The 13,787-nt window shown below is 42.8% G+C and overlaps 1 protein-coding gene across 2 annotated transcripts in view; it reads right to left on the reverse strand.

Moving 5' to 3' along the window:
* Positions 1-13,787, reverse strand: part of EDAR (ectodysplasin A receptor) — a 194,240-nt gene that overhangs the window by 81,318 nt on the left and 99,135 nt on the right. Inside the window, exons 1-2 of one of the 2 annotated variants that reach the window (XM_030201477.1) lie at positions 5,169-5,221; positions 1,724-1,947 (exon numbers count right to left, since the gene is read on the reverse strand). The exons of the other annotated variant lie outside the window; for it this stretch is intronic. The gene's annotated coding sequence lies outside the window, so the exon portion shown is untranslated. Of the gene's footprint in view, positions 1-1,723; positions 1,948-5,168; positions 5,222-13,787 lie in introns of those variants that run through there. 2 annotated transcript variants of the gene reach the window in all.

Below are 13,787 nucleotides of genomic sequence, written 5' to 3' on the forward strand. Positions count from 1 at the left end.
TTCGAAAGCTAATCAAGAAATGTATTAAGTTATGTCCAATAAAAAAGGTATCATCTTATTTCTTTCCATGTTTTATTTTGTTTGATTTCTATTGATAACCTTAAGAGTGGACTAACACGGCTACCACACTCCTCTGCTTTAAATTGCAATTTTATGGACTTTATATTCTGTAAACCACCTTGATTGGATACTCTGAGAATAAATTAAATTAATCCAAAAGCCCCCGTAGCAGACCAATTGAATAATGTGATTGTTTTGTAGATCTATCAAAAGAAGAGAGATTTATTTTGTTTAAATCTGTAAAACAATTCCAGAAACTCTTTCTAATAAAACTATTTTTAAAAAAGTGCCTGACTTTTTTCCTTAGAATAATAATTTTTAAAATTAAATTGAAATATATGCCATTTAAAAAGAAAAAGAATAATTCTGGACCAAAATCTGCTATGAGCTGGATATGGAGTATAACAAGAATCTTCCTAGAACTGGATCTTATTTCTCACCATCTCAGGGGATGAAGGAAATAAAATTTCCCCTGTTTATTTTTTTATTACCAAAATATGAGAACTCCAATATAGCTCATAGATACAGCGAGCTGAGGTCACTCACATGAAGTTTCAGAGTATTATTTGGATGCTGATTATATTCTTGAAAATTATATAAAGGAAGAACTCATTTTCCATAAAATGATTGGTCAGCAATTCTCCACTAGAGCAAGGGTTCCATTGACATATACCAAAAAGATGTAACACTGGAAAACGAGCAGTATCCCAACTCAGGGAATTCATTATCTCAGAATTCATTGCTACAGAGGGGTTATTGTCTATTAGAATATTTGCAGTCCAGTATATTGCTTCATAGGCTGATTGAACAATTATTTTATCTGACCAACAAGGACAGACATTATCAACCCTACAATGATTTGATGCTGGGGCATCTGGCTGCTGTAGGATGGTGCTTCAGATGGCAAAGTTGTTATCAAACTTTACACCAGCTACCAAATGCTTGTGTGTGTAAGCCTCTTTATTTCAGATAGCTTGAGAATAGATTTGGCTCCTATGATTTGTACCCAGTACAGACTGCTTTCCTACCATTTCTTCAGCACTGCTATTTTACAAGGAGAATATTGTTTGCTCTCATCCTTTGGTTGTAAAGCAGTTTGGTATTTTTGCAAACTAATAACTTATGTACAGTTGATGTGCCTGTGTGTGTGTGTGTGGGGGGGGGGGGGGGGGGGTGAAGGGGGAGAAGAGAAGTAGATTTTTTTTGCCATATTTTCACACTCCATTGCAATGGGGATTTACAAAGCAGAGCCACTTCATTAAATCAGCGACCGCCAAAGACTGCACATCCTTTAACGCCAAGCAGTATTAAGTCAAGACATTATCACCAGGCAATGAACTCACGGTTACAGACTCTGTCTAACAACTGGGCTAGTTTAAACAAGTAACTGGAACTGCAAAGAAAAAAAAACCAAAAAAAAACCCCCCACTGAGTTTTCTAGAAAATGATAGCTAAAATAACTGAAAACCAAACAGACAACTTCTGCCCCTGCCCTACGCTTTGTATCCTATTTGTCTTCATTTCCACATCCTGAACTAAACAATCCTGGTCTTAACACTTTTTTTTCTGTGAAAGAATGCAATTAAGAATGTAAAAATACATCATAAAGTCCCTCGACGGTAACTGTAAAATTGTGCCAAAACTGGCCGAAGGTTCTACCTACCAAAGGTTGGTTATTTTGGAGACGTTCCAAGTGTCTGGTCTTATCATATTCTTCATTAATTGAACCATGATATGAATAGTGCAGAACACTTCATGGCATAAATAGTGAATTGTCGAAATGGCTCACCAGCCTTGTGACACTACAAGCCTGCAGCTTAAATCCTGTCAGTCAAGCTGTTTGGGCTCATTCCCTAGTAATTATCATTCCTTCTCAGCAAGTCTTGACTGCAAGCAGAAAGAGTATCCCAAACAAAAGTTCAGTGTTAGAGTCAAAGAAGGGGAAAAAAAATTAGAACAAAAGTAGTTTAGCTTACTGACACTGTGTTGATCAAAGCAATGGGAAATTAAATTGAGAGGATGAGAATGAGAGAGACAAATAGCTGCTGTCAGCTCAGGTGTACAAGGCTGGTTGTACTGTTAAACTAATCTATGCCAGTTGGACCATTATTAATACTGTACTTCTTCCAAGTGGGCATGAGGAAAGATGTCCACCCTACCAGTATCCACATAAGCGTAAGATATATTATTGGGGGAATTTTAAAAAATCTAATTTTAATTCCTTGAAAATCCATTCAAGGTAAGAAAAAATGGTTTTCTTTGTTTGGTGTAAGAAAAGCGGTTTTTCAGGTATCTTCTAATACTAGTTGGCTACAAACTTTATACATATAGAGGAATATTTTCAAAGCACTTACAAAGTTCCACAGCAACCTGTGGAACTTTGTAAGTTTAAGGGGCCCTTTTACTAAGCTGCATAGGCGCCCAATGTGTGTCAATTTGGACTTACCAACCGGCTACCACGTGATCCAGGCGGTAATGGAAACTGGGAGGTAATCATCTTTCTATGCGCATAGACCAGTACCACCCAGAGAATGTGTGAGACCGTACTGCAGTAAGGTCTCACACATTATCTGGGTGGTAAGTCAATGGGTGGTGGTAAGGTCTCAGGTCCAAAATGGCCGCACTGCCGATTACCACCGGGAATGCCCCCATGGTAGGTGGGTGCGCTAACCAGGCTGTAGTGTTGATCTGGCATGCACTTCCCACGCGGTAGCCCTACTGCCGCTTTGTAAAAAGGCTCCTCATTGTCTTGTGAAGATCCACAATGTACGGTTGTGTGTATCTGCACTGATTGCAAGGCAAATCTTTGCGGTTGAGTCAGTTTTGTGAATCAGAAGGAACTTTCGAGGTACCATACAGCGTCTTTTTATTTTTATTTTTTTCTTTTACCACATATCTTTATTTTGTAAAGCATGTAGTAGCTTGATATTACAACAACAACAGCATAATCACTGAATTGAAATTCAAGCCAAACTATGAAAGTCTTGACTGACTACTGGAGCAATAGGATTCACTGGACTGGGAGATACCTGTTGCTGTAAATATACAGGAATCACGGAGGCATCCTGAGGATTGATGACATTCCACACTGCTTAAGAATCCTGAAAATGTAGCTTACAACTGATAGCTACTTTCAAACCTCTTTATTAAGAATATTAAAACAGGTAGGGAAATAAATTTAATGTTGTACTGGTAAATTACATGTAGATACCATGAAGGGGAAAGGGAAAGGGGAAATGGGACTTGATATACTGCCTTTCTGAGGTTTTTGCAACTACATTCAAAGCGGTTTACATAATTCAGGTACTTATTTTGTACCAGGGGCAATGGAGGGTTAAGTGACTTGCCCAGAGTTACAAAGAACTGCAGTGGGAATCAAACTCAGTTCCCCAGGATCAAAGTCCACTGCACTAACCACTAGGCTACTCCTCCACTCCAAGGAGCAACAGAGACAAGGGTAGTTGCTCAGTCCTCTATGTTTCATATTTAATGCCTCTCAGCCTCTTTTGCATTAAAATCAAATATAAAGAACGCATAGGCGCCGACTCTGTGGGTGCTTGAGCACCCCCAGTATTGACAACATTCCTTTTATGTGGCCAAGGAAGTGTTATTTCCACTGGGCTTAGCGCCCCCAATAATTTTGAAAAGTTGGCTCCTATGAAAGAACGTGCCAGTAACTGAGAATGGTCCTTATTGGTCTTTTGGCTAAAAATGGAAACCTGTCACTTGAACATACTGGGACACAAACAGGGGAGGGGGGGGGGGGGTCTCCATTTAGGTGACCAGTCTATTCCTAGGCACCTAGATTCTGTTATTATCAGCATACCTAACATTTTGGTACCCACATTTGTACCAGCCAAGGAGCTGGTGTACGAGCAGGTGCCTAATTGCAGCAGGAACATGCGTAACTTATAGTATTTTAATTTATTTTGTTACATTTGTATCCCGCGCTTTCCCACTCATGGCAGGCTCAATGCGGCTTACATATTGTATACAGGTACTTATTTGTACCTGGGGCAATGGAGGGTTAAGTGACTTGCCCAGAATCACAGGGAGCTACCTATGCCTGAAGTGGGAATTGAACTCAGTTCTTCAGTTCCCCAGGACCAAAGTCCACCACCCTAACCACTAGGCCACTCCTCCCTTTTGTAAGGGGCCTTTTACTAAGTGGTGTAAGCCCACTGTGGGCTTACCACATGCCAATCCGGAACTACCACCAGGTACTGCAAGAGCCCAGCGGTTGTTCCCACCCCTAGTGCGCGCCATGTCTGGTCCTACAAAAATACTTTCTATTTTTGTAGAACAGGAACTTAACCAGTGGTAATCATGCAGCGCTGCCCAGTTACTGCCAGGTTAGCATGGGAGCCCTTACCGCCATCTCAGTGGGTGGTGGTAAGGGCTCCCCACTGAAATGGCCATGCGGTAAGTGGTTCACTTACCGTACGGCCATTTCTTTTCCCCAAAAATGGCGCTGAGGCCCCCTGCGGTAACAGGGGACCTCAGAACGCATAAAAAATGTGCTCATGCTAGCGAAATCCCCCCTTTTCCTACAGCTTAGTAAAAGGTCCCCTAAGTAATTTGTGTATGTGGGAGACCTGTCTACATCCCACCCATGCTCTGCCCCTGCCCTCCCATCCAAATACCCACTCTATAAGTTAAGAGGCATTTGCTGAATAGTGCTTAGGTGCCCTGCTGGCACTTACTTGGGTATGTGTAGGGTTATCATATGACTCCAGAAAAAGGAGGACAGATTGAGCCAGTCTGGGTTTTACTTCCATTTCTTTCAATGGAAGCAAAACCCAGACTGGATCAGTGTGTCCTCCTTTTTCTGGAGCCATATGGTAACCCTAGGTATGTACACACATACATGCGTCAGTATTAGTATTATAAACATTTACATGTGTAACACATGAGTAAATCTAGGTCCTTAGGTTCTAGAATTGCCCTTTATAGGTTCTTGATTCACATCAAATTGGAAGGATTAAAAAGCAGCACCTCTAAACAGCAATATTGGGTGGTATGGGGCAAGAGAGACAATTATGGAGCAGGTTATGCAAGAACAACATATAAACAAACATTGCACACACAATCAGGGCATGGCTCTGTACCTCTTTTGCATACAGCACTGGTGTGCAAATTTCTGGTCTGCAAGTTGCCATGGCTGTAACAAGGGGTTTGGAAACACAAAACAAATTGTTAGTTTGATGGTTTCCTTCATCGTCCTTCTGAGCTTCAAGACAAAGATAAATCACATGGAGATAGCTTCAGGCATAATCGAAAGGGGCACCCAAGTTTTGCTGAGAACGTCCTCACAAAACGTCCTGGTGAAGGGTGGGGAAACCCGTATTATCGAAACAAGATGGACGTCCATCTTTTGTTTCGATAATATGGTTGGGGACGCCCAAGTTTTGACATTGAGGTCATCCTTAGAGATGGTCGTCCCTAGACTTGGTCGTTTCTGATTTTCGGTGATAATGGAAACCAAGGACGCCCATCTCAGAAACGACCAAATGCAAGCCCTTTGGTCGTGGGAGAAGCCAGCATTCGTAGTGCACTGGTCCTCACATGCCAGGACACCAACCGGACACCCTAGGGAGCACTGCAGTGGACTTCAGAAATTGCTCCCAGGTGCATAGCTCCCTTACCTTGTGTGCTGAGCCCCCCAAACCCACCCCCAAACCCACTCCCCACAACTGTACACCACTACCATAGCCCTTACGGGTGAAGGGGGGCACCTAGATGTGGGTACAGTGGGTTTGTGGTGAGTTTTGGAGGGCTCACATTTACCACCACAAGTGTAACAGGTAGTGGGGGAGGGGATGGGCCTGGGTCCGCCTGCCTGAAGTGCACTGCACCCACTAAAACTGCTCCAGGGGCTGGCACAAAATATTTTTAAAGATGTTTTTTGAGGGTGGGAGGGGGTTAGGGACCACTAGGGCAGTAAAGAGAAGTGATCCCTGATTCTCTTCGGTGGTCACCTGGTCAGTTTGGGCACCTTTTTGAGGCTTGGTCATAAGAAAAACAGGACCAGGTAAAGTCGTCCAAGTGCTCGTCAGGGACACCCTTTTTTTTCCATTATGGGTCAAGGACACCCATGTGTTAGGTACACCCAAGTCCCGCCTTCACTACGCCTCCGACATGCCCCCGTGAACTTTGGTCATCCCCGCGACAGAAAGCAGTTGGGGACGCCCAAAATCGGCTTTCTATTATACCGATTTGGGCGACCCTGTGAGAAGGATGCCCATCTTCTGATTTGTGTTGAAAGATGGGCGTTCTTCTCTTTCAAAAACGAGCCTGTTAGTACAACAGAGATGTGGACTCAGTCCTATCCTCTTAACATCTACATCAATGATCTCTCCTCATGACTGGAAAGATCTTTCACCCCAGGACTGAAACGAAATAAGTCAGAAATCAAACGTGTCTGTTGTGTCTGTTCTTCTAATATAAGATGGTAATCATTTCCGTTTTCTGGGTCCTGCAATCGAAAAGGATCTATTCCTGGTGTCCTCAAAGTATGTACTTTTTACAGAAGAAACAGGAAGAAATCTGACTGCATCTGAGTGTAAGGTTTGCAGATCTTAAGCGCAGATGATAGTGAACAGATTCATGCTGTAGAGCCTTATGAATAAGAAGCAGGATTTTAAGCCTAACTCTTGATTCTATAAGCAACCCACGTAATTGAATTAGGCATGGAGTTATATGCTGAAAGTGAGAGGAACCAGTGAGCAGATGTGCTGCTATGTTTTGTGCTATTTGTAAAGGTTTCAGATATGAAGTCAGCAAACCAAGGTATAATAAATTACAGTAGTCTAAACTTCTAAGTTCCAAACTTTTTAACACAATCCTAAAGTCCACAATAAGACACATAGGCTATAGACTAGCTAAAAGAGGTAATTTAAAGAAGAATTCTTAACCAAATTCTGTCAATAGAAATAGAATAAAATAAAACATAGAAAAGAAAATAAGATGATACCTTTTTTATTGGCCTAACTTAATACATTTAGTCCAATAAAAAAGGTATCATCTTATTTTCTTTTCTATGCTTTATTTTATTCTATTTCTATTGACTGCTTTTAGAAGTGGACTACCACGGCTACCACATCTCTCTTAACCAAATTCTGAAATTGTGGATGGTTTGCTGTTCATTCACAACAGAAGGTAGAACATCCAGGGAATTTGGGCTGAAAATCAGTAAGATCTTGGCCATACTCAGGTTCAATATCTACTTATTTGTATACAGTGTAGGTAATACGCAATCCTCTGCCCACTCTCCAAAAAAAGAAAACCCCGTATGTTGTCAGTAGCTTACAGATTTGTACCAAGTAAATATTAAATAAAATTGCTGAACATTTGGGGTACACCAATATTCAAAGACAACCATGAAGATCACTCCCTACTCACCATAAACTGTTAGACATGGTAGGGAGTGGTTGTATCAGGCTGAGAAAATCAACTCAACACCAACTGACTTCAGTTTATTAAGCAAGATGTCAGGATTCAGGGTGTCAATCATTGAAAAATGCGTAAATATACTATGAAAAAGCCCATGTTAGTGTCTGTTCCTCCAAATACCATCCAGGCAAGTCAGCAAAAGGGCCTCTGTACCAGGGGCGTAGCCAAACACCCAATTTTGGGTGGGCCTGGGCCCAACATGGGTCGGCATAAGAACTCCGCCCTGTCCCACAAGTGATTTGGTCTCTCCCTTTCTCGCCTGGATGCCATATGGGTGCATATTTTCAAAGCACTTTGGGAGGCTAAGTTCCATAGGTTTCTATGGAACTTTGGGAGGCTAAGTGCTTTGAAAATGAGCTTGATGGTCTCTCAAATATCCCCCTCCCCCGCATACCTTTTAAGTAGCAGATTTTCACCGGCAGCGAGTAGCAACTAATACACACTGCTCATGTTGGTCCCACAGCCTTCCCTCTGATGCAAATTCCTGTTTCCATATAGGCGGGAATACATCAGAGGGAAGGCTGTGGAGCCAGGGCGAGCAGTATGTATCAGTCTCTGCTCGCTGCGGGTGGAGATGTGCTATTTACAAGGTATGCAGGAGGGACAGCTGTTCGAGTTTTTGGCTGGTGGGGCTTGGGGGTCCCAGCCACCCACATCATAGGTGTGCTGCTCCTGGGTGGGCCTGAACCCAAAGTGGGTGAGCCTAGGCCCACCCAGGCCCACCCTTGGCTACGCTACCGCTGTACTATGGTGATGGCAGAACCTGTACTGGAAAGAATCTAAGTTATATTTTTGTGAGAATCTGCCAGGACTGTGGCCTTAGTTTCCCAAAAAACAGGATGGAGGAAATTGGGTGGTAATTACACAAATCGGAGGCATCACGTGTGGGCCTTTTTAACTCCAGTTAAACATTTGCTCTTTTGAGGTGAAGAGGAAGGTATCCTTTAGCAAGGGAGCAACTCACAATCATGGTGATTACTAGAGGCTGACCAAAACTGGGTTTTTTTCAGTTTTGGCCAAAACCGAAACTGCCACTGAAATTGCCAGCTTTTGGCTGAAGCCGAAACTCATCAACTAGTTTCGGCCAAAGCCGAAATGTCAAGTTTGGTTGTGTGAATGTGAACCAGTGAGAGCCGCTGAAGATTGTCAGAGCTTGCAGTCTGCACCCCTCTGCTAAACCCACAGTATCCAAGCCAGAATATAATAATTTAACTAATGAAAGACCATATTTTACTTCCATGCAAAATAGCACACAGACTGCAGCTAATGAAAACTGAAACTAAAGGCCATGGTGCTTTTATAGTGGCTGGCTTTGCACCACACTCAAGTGACATCATAACTCCTAGGGAGTCTAATTCCTATACAGCTTATCATTCAAATTCAAGGTTTTTTTTAAAGGCTCGCTAATGATTAGCGCACGCTAAACACTAGAGAAACCAATAGGAATATATGGGCATCTCTAGTGTTTAGCACATGCTTATTTTTAGCACGTGCTAAAAACGTTAAGCACACCTTTGTAAAAGGTCCACTCACAGTCTTAAATTCGTGCTAAAATTTTGTACCAAAGACATTTGGAGCATTCTATTTACCATATAAACTATTGTGCAAGATTATAACTACATTACTTGCAATTACAGTACCAAAAAAAAAAAAAAAAAAAAAAAAAAAAAAAGAATATGAGTAGCCCATCCACCCCCCCTTTCAAGGACTACTTTACAATCCTTGTGGTCTAGTGGTGTAGTCAGGGCAGGAGTGATGCCCCAGTCATGGCATCCATTTTGAGAACAGTTGGAATAGGCAGGAGTAATTGGGGATCTCTCTTGACACTATAGAGGTACTGGGAGGAGGGGCAACTCTTCTTTGGGGGGGACAGAGAGGGAAGGAGACAACTGGAACAAAGCACAATTTTCGGCTTCCATCGAAAACATATGGTCATTTTTGGCCAAAACCAAAAACAAGGCCGAAAATTAAAATAACCTTTTCGATGAAACTGGGCAGAAAAAGGATTTTGGGCTTCTTTCAGCACCAGAACTGAAATTCACTTGGTCCCTAGTGATTTCTGTAGTTCAACTAAGATTTCTTTGATAAGTTTCATGATGTGAGCTGCCTGAGCAACCACTTTCAAGATAGGTTTCTTACTGAAGAAAATTTTACCATTGGGGGTTATTCAGGATGTACCTCCATTTCTATAAACAGATACTCTGTGTCAAAAGAATTACCCCATCAAGGGTACAGAGAAGAATTAAGATAAATTCCGTAACAACTCGCTATAAAAAATAAAAATAAAAATATATAAAAAATAAAAATTCAGGTGTCATCTCAGTAACATCCTTCTCTATCAAGCACACTATGAAATAATACAATGTTATATCAAAAATACACCCAGAAATCTATCATACCCTAATACACTAGCTATCAGACTCAAAAAGCCTAAACCTACCCATGAAAAGGCAAAACTGTATATATTACATTGACAATTCTGTTTGGAAAACAGAACAAGCCAGACTGCTATTAATTTCTACACAGAAATTTCACATCTCATCTGTCACCCTGGCAGAGGCCCTCACCAAATACAGAAAGTGACCACAAACTAGAAAATAAAAATATGCAGATAAGGGAGCCAGACAGCAGGAGGATGAGAGGATCAACCCTGTGAGAGGGAAACAGAAAGAAACCCAAGAAGGCAGCATGCTGAAAGCAAAATAGAAATGCTTTCCTCCTATATTGAGATACACACTTCCAGAACTGACATATTCCAAACATTGAGCTGAAAAAATAAAATGCTCATCTTTATACCTTTGTTGTCTAGATATTTTATTTTTCTAATCATGTTAGTTCTGGGTTTGATTCCTGCTTTTCTCTTGTCGGTTTTCTCCTAATAACTTTGACAGGGTAAACCCTACGTTTTCTGTTTTTTTCTTGTCCTCTCTTCTTCACGATTTCTGCTATGATTGTCTCAGATGTCCATTTTTTGATCTTTCCTTTTCAACTTGTGTTCTCCATTTCTCTTTTCTTTGACTCTTTAGCCATTCATAGCTAAATTTAATTCTCCTTTTCCACTCCCTCTCTCCCACCCTCCAGTTCTCACTATTCCAACACTTTACCTCACCAGCTCTCATTTCCATTGCCCATGGTCATCCCGCTGTTTCCCTCTCGATCCTCTCATCAGTCTCCTGCCATCTGGCTCCCTTATCCTCCTCTCACTACATAGCTGCCTCCTTTCTGGTTCTCTCAGTGCCCCTACTTCCCAGGATCTCTCTCTCACACACACACACATGCTAGGGGCGTAGCCAGACCTGGTGGTGGGAGGGGACCAGAGTCTGAGATGGGGGACACACAATTTGGTCTGCCGCACTGCTGCCCCCCCCCCAAGCGGCAAGCGGCAGCAAATACCTTGGCTAGCGGGGGTCCCCAACCCCCGCCAGCTGAAGCTTTCTCCAGCACCGGTCTCCAGTGCCACAGCATTGCCTGCCATGGTCTCTCTTCCCCCTCATGTCCTGCACACTTTTAGTGAAACTGAGCATGCTCAATTTCACTAAAAGAAGCCTGCAGGATGTGAGGGGGAACAGAGAACAGGGCAGGCAATGCTGCGGCGCTGGAGACTGTCGCTGGACAAGGCTTTAGCTGGCAGGGGTTGGGGACTCCTGCCAGTAAAACCAGGGGCTTGAAGGAAATTTGGGGGGGGGGGCGCAGGCCCCCGTAGCTATGCCACTGACACACACACACAAAATCTTCAACCATTCACTCTTATTTCTCCCAATAATTCCCTTTAGCCTCTCATTCCTTCCAGTCATCCCCTTTCATGCTTTCCCATCCCCTCCTGTCATACCCTCTCACGTTCTCCCCTACCACCACCTACTTCTTCCCTGCCATCTTCCACCTCTTTTAGGGGTCTTTTATAAAGGAACGCTAGTGTTTTTAGCGCAAGCTAATGATTAACCTGTGCTAAATGCTAGAGACGCCCAAAGGAATATATGGGCGTCTCTTGCATTTAGCATGTGCTAAAAACACTAGCACGTCTTTATAAAAGGGGCCTTTACTGTCTTTCACCCTCCCTCACTTCTCTCCATCTTTGATTTCATTGCTCTATCTCCCCTATCCTGAATTTCTCCTTATCTTTCCCGTTCTTAGTCTTGTTGTTTTGACCTCTTGCCTACATATCAGCTTTCCATTCCCACTCTCACAACCTTCCAAACTCCCTGTCTCTCTCACCCCTTTCCCAGCTCTCCCATTCTTTTATCTGTCCTTCATTCTTTCCTCAGCTTTTCTCCCCTCTTTCACCTACTCCCTAGTCCCCCATTTCTATCCTCTTCACTCAATTCTTCCCAAACCCTAATTTACTTGCCTCTCACCCCTTCACTAACTACAGTTTTTTCCCCTATCACTCATCCCATCCTCTGCCTCCAGCTTCTTTTTCTATTCCATACCTTCAATCCAGCCTTCCATTCCCCTCTATTAGCGTCCTTCCTACACCCCCATTTTCATCTTTCATCCTCTCTCATGTGCGTCACAAACTGATCTTTTTCACAGTCTTTCACCTCCTTCACCATCCATTGGTTCCCTAACATCATCTCTTGAAGCCTCCATCACCTTCTGTGTCCTCTTTCACATTTTCCATTCATAAACTAGCCTAATTAGCAACCCCCCAATAATACTCCCACCCAATCTCCTAATCCCCACTCAATGCCCAAGTCTCTGCTCTCTCATCGAATTTTGGAGTCCCTGCTATTTCATCCATTCCCAAGCCCCTGGTCGTTTGTGGTTATACCCGTTCCACAACTTCAAGTTCCCACTTTCTAGCCCAATTCCTGAATTACATAAGAACATAAGAGTTGTTGTATTGGGTCAGTTCAAGGGGCTCATTTTCAAAGCACTTAGACTTAAAGTTCCATAGATTACTGAGCAACTTTGTAAGTCCTAAGTGCTTTGAAAATACGCCTAAGGGTCCATCTAGCCCAGTACCATGTTTCTATCAGTGGCTAGTCCAAGTCACAAGCACTTGGCAGAGCCATAAAAAGTAGCAAGATCCCATGCTACTTAACCTCAGGGATAAGCAGTGCCTTTCCCCAGGTCTACATAAATAATGGTTTATGGACTTCTCCCCTAAGAATTTGCCCAGGCCTTTTTTAAACTCAACTACATTAATTGCTTTTACCACTTGCTCCAGCAATGATTTCCAGAGCTCAACTATATGTTGAGTGAAAAAATATTCTCTTTATTTTAAATGTGTTCCTATGTAACTTCATGGACTGTTCACTAGTCTCTATACTTTTTGATAAAACTGATTTGGGGCCCTTTTACAAAGATACGCAAGGAGCTACGTATGTGCAGCGCGCATCAAATTGGCATTACCGTCCAGCTAGTGCATGTGCCTGGAGGTAATTCTGAGTTTGGCACATGCTGAAAACCTGCGGCAGAAAATAATGATCTATTTTCTACTGCAGGGATGTTCCCAGCAGTAGTTGGCAGTTGGCGTGCGCTGGACGGTTACCACGCAGGTAACACATGAGCCCTTACTGCTCTGTAAATGGGTGGCATTAACAGCTCAGGCCATAAATAGATGTGTGCTGATTTTTATTTTGCCACACGTCCATTTCCCGGCCCAACCCCCCTTTTTTTCTAGACGCGGTGGAGAAATGGTCTAGCGTGTGTGCAATACATGCGACCACACTATTGCAGGCCACTTTTTGGCATGCCTTTGTAAAAGGGCCCCTTTGCGTTTCCCCTTTCCACGTCTGCTTCTGGCGCTTCTCACTCCTGCATGATTTAAACTACAGCAATCACTGTTATGAACCACGTGGTCCTCCACAGATACTCAAAAAGATGAACAACAGACTGTTGACCTTTGAACTAAGTATAAAGAGACTACCAGCAGCCTAATCATCAGGTTATAAGTGACAGGTTACTACCTCTAGACCACAGAGGAAGGATCTGAATAAGTTAAAGCTAGGCAGCTTTTATTAGAGCTGGGGGGAAGGGGGCAAGCCATTTAGTAGGAGAACACTTGATAGCTTGGGCCTCTATAGCATCACCGCTTAGATTGAACCTTCCATACAAATTAAAATGATTTGATACTTTGGTTTAAAGGTGTCGTGGTAACAAAGTAGTAACATAGCAGAGGAGTAGTCTACTGGTTAGAGAACTGGGTTGGCAACCAGGAAAGCCCAGTTTAAATCCCACTGCTGCTCCCTGTTATCTTGGGCAAGTCTCTACTGCTTCAGGTGCAAATTCAGGGGCCCTTTTACTAAAGCTTATATCATACTAAATGCTAAGAA

The sequence above is a fragment of the Microcaecilia unicolor genome, chromosome 4 (genome assembly GCF_901765095.1).
Source record: "Microcaecilia unicolor chromosome 4, aMicUni1.1, whole genome shotgun sequence".
NCBI classification, from domain to species: Eukaryota; Metazoa; Chordata; class Amphibia; order Gymnophiona; family Siphonopidae; genus Microcaecilia; species Microcaecilia unicolor.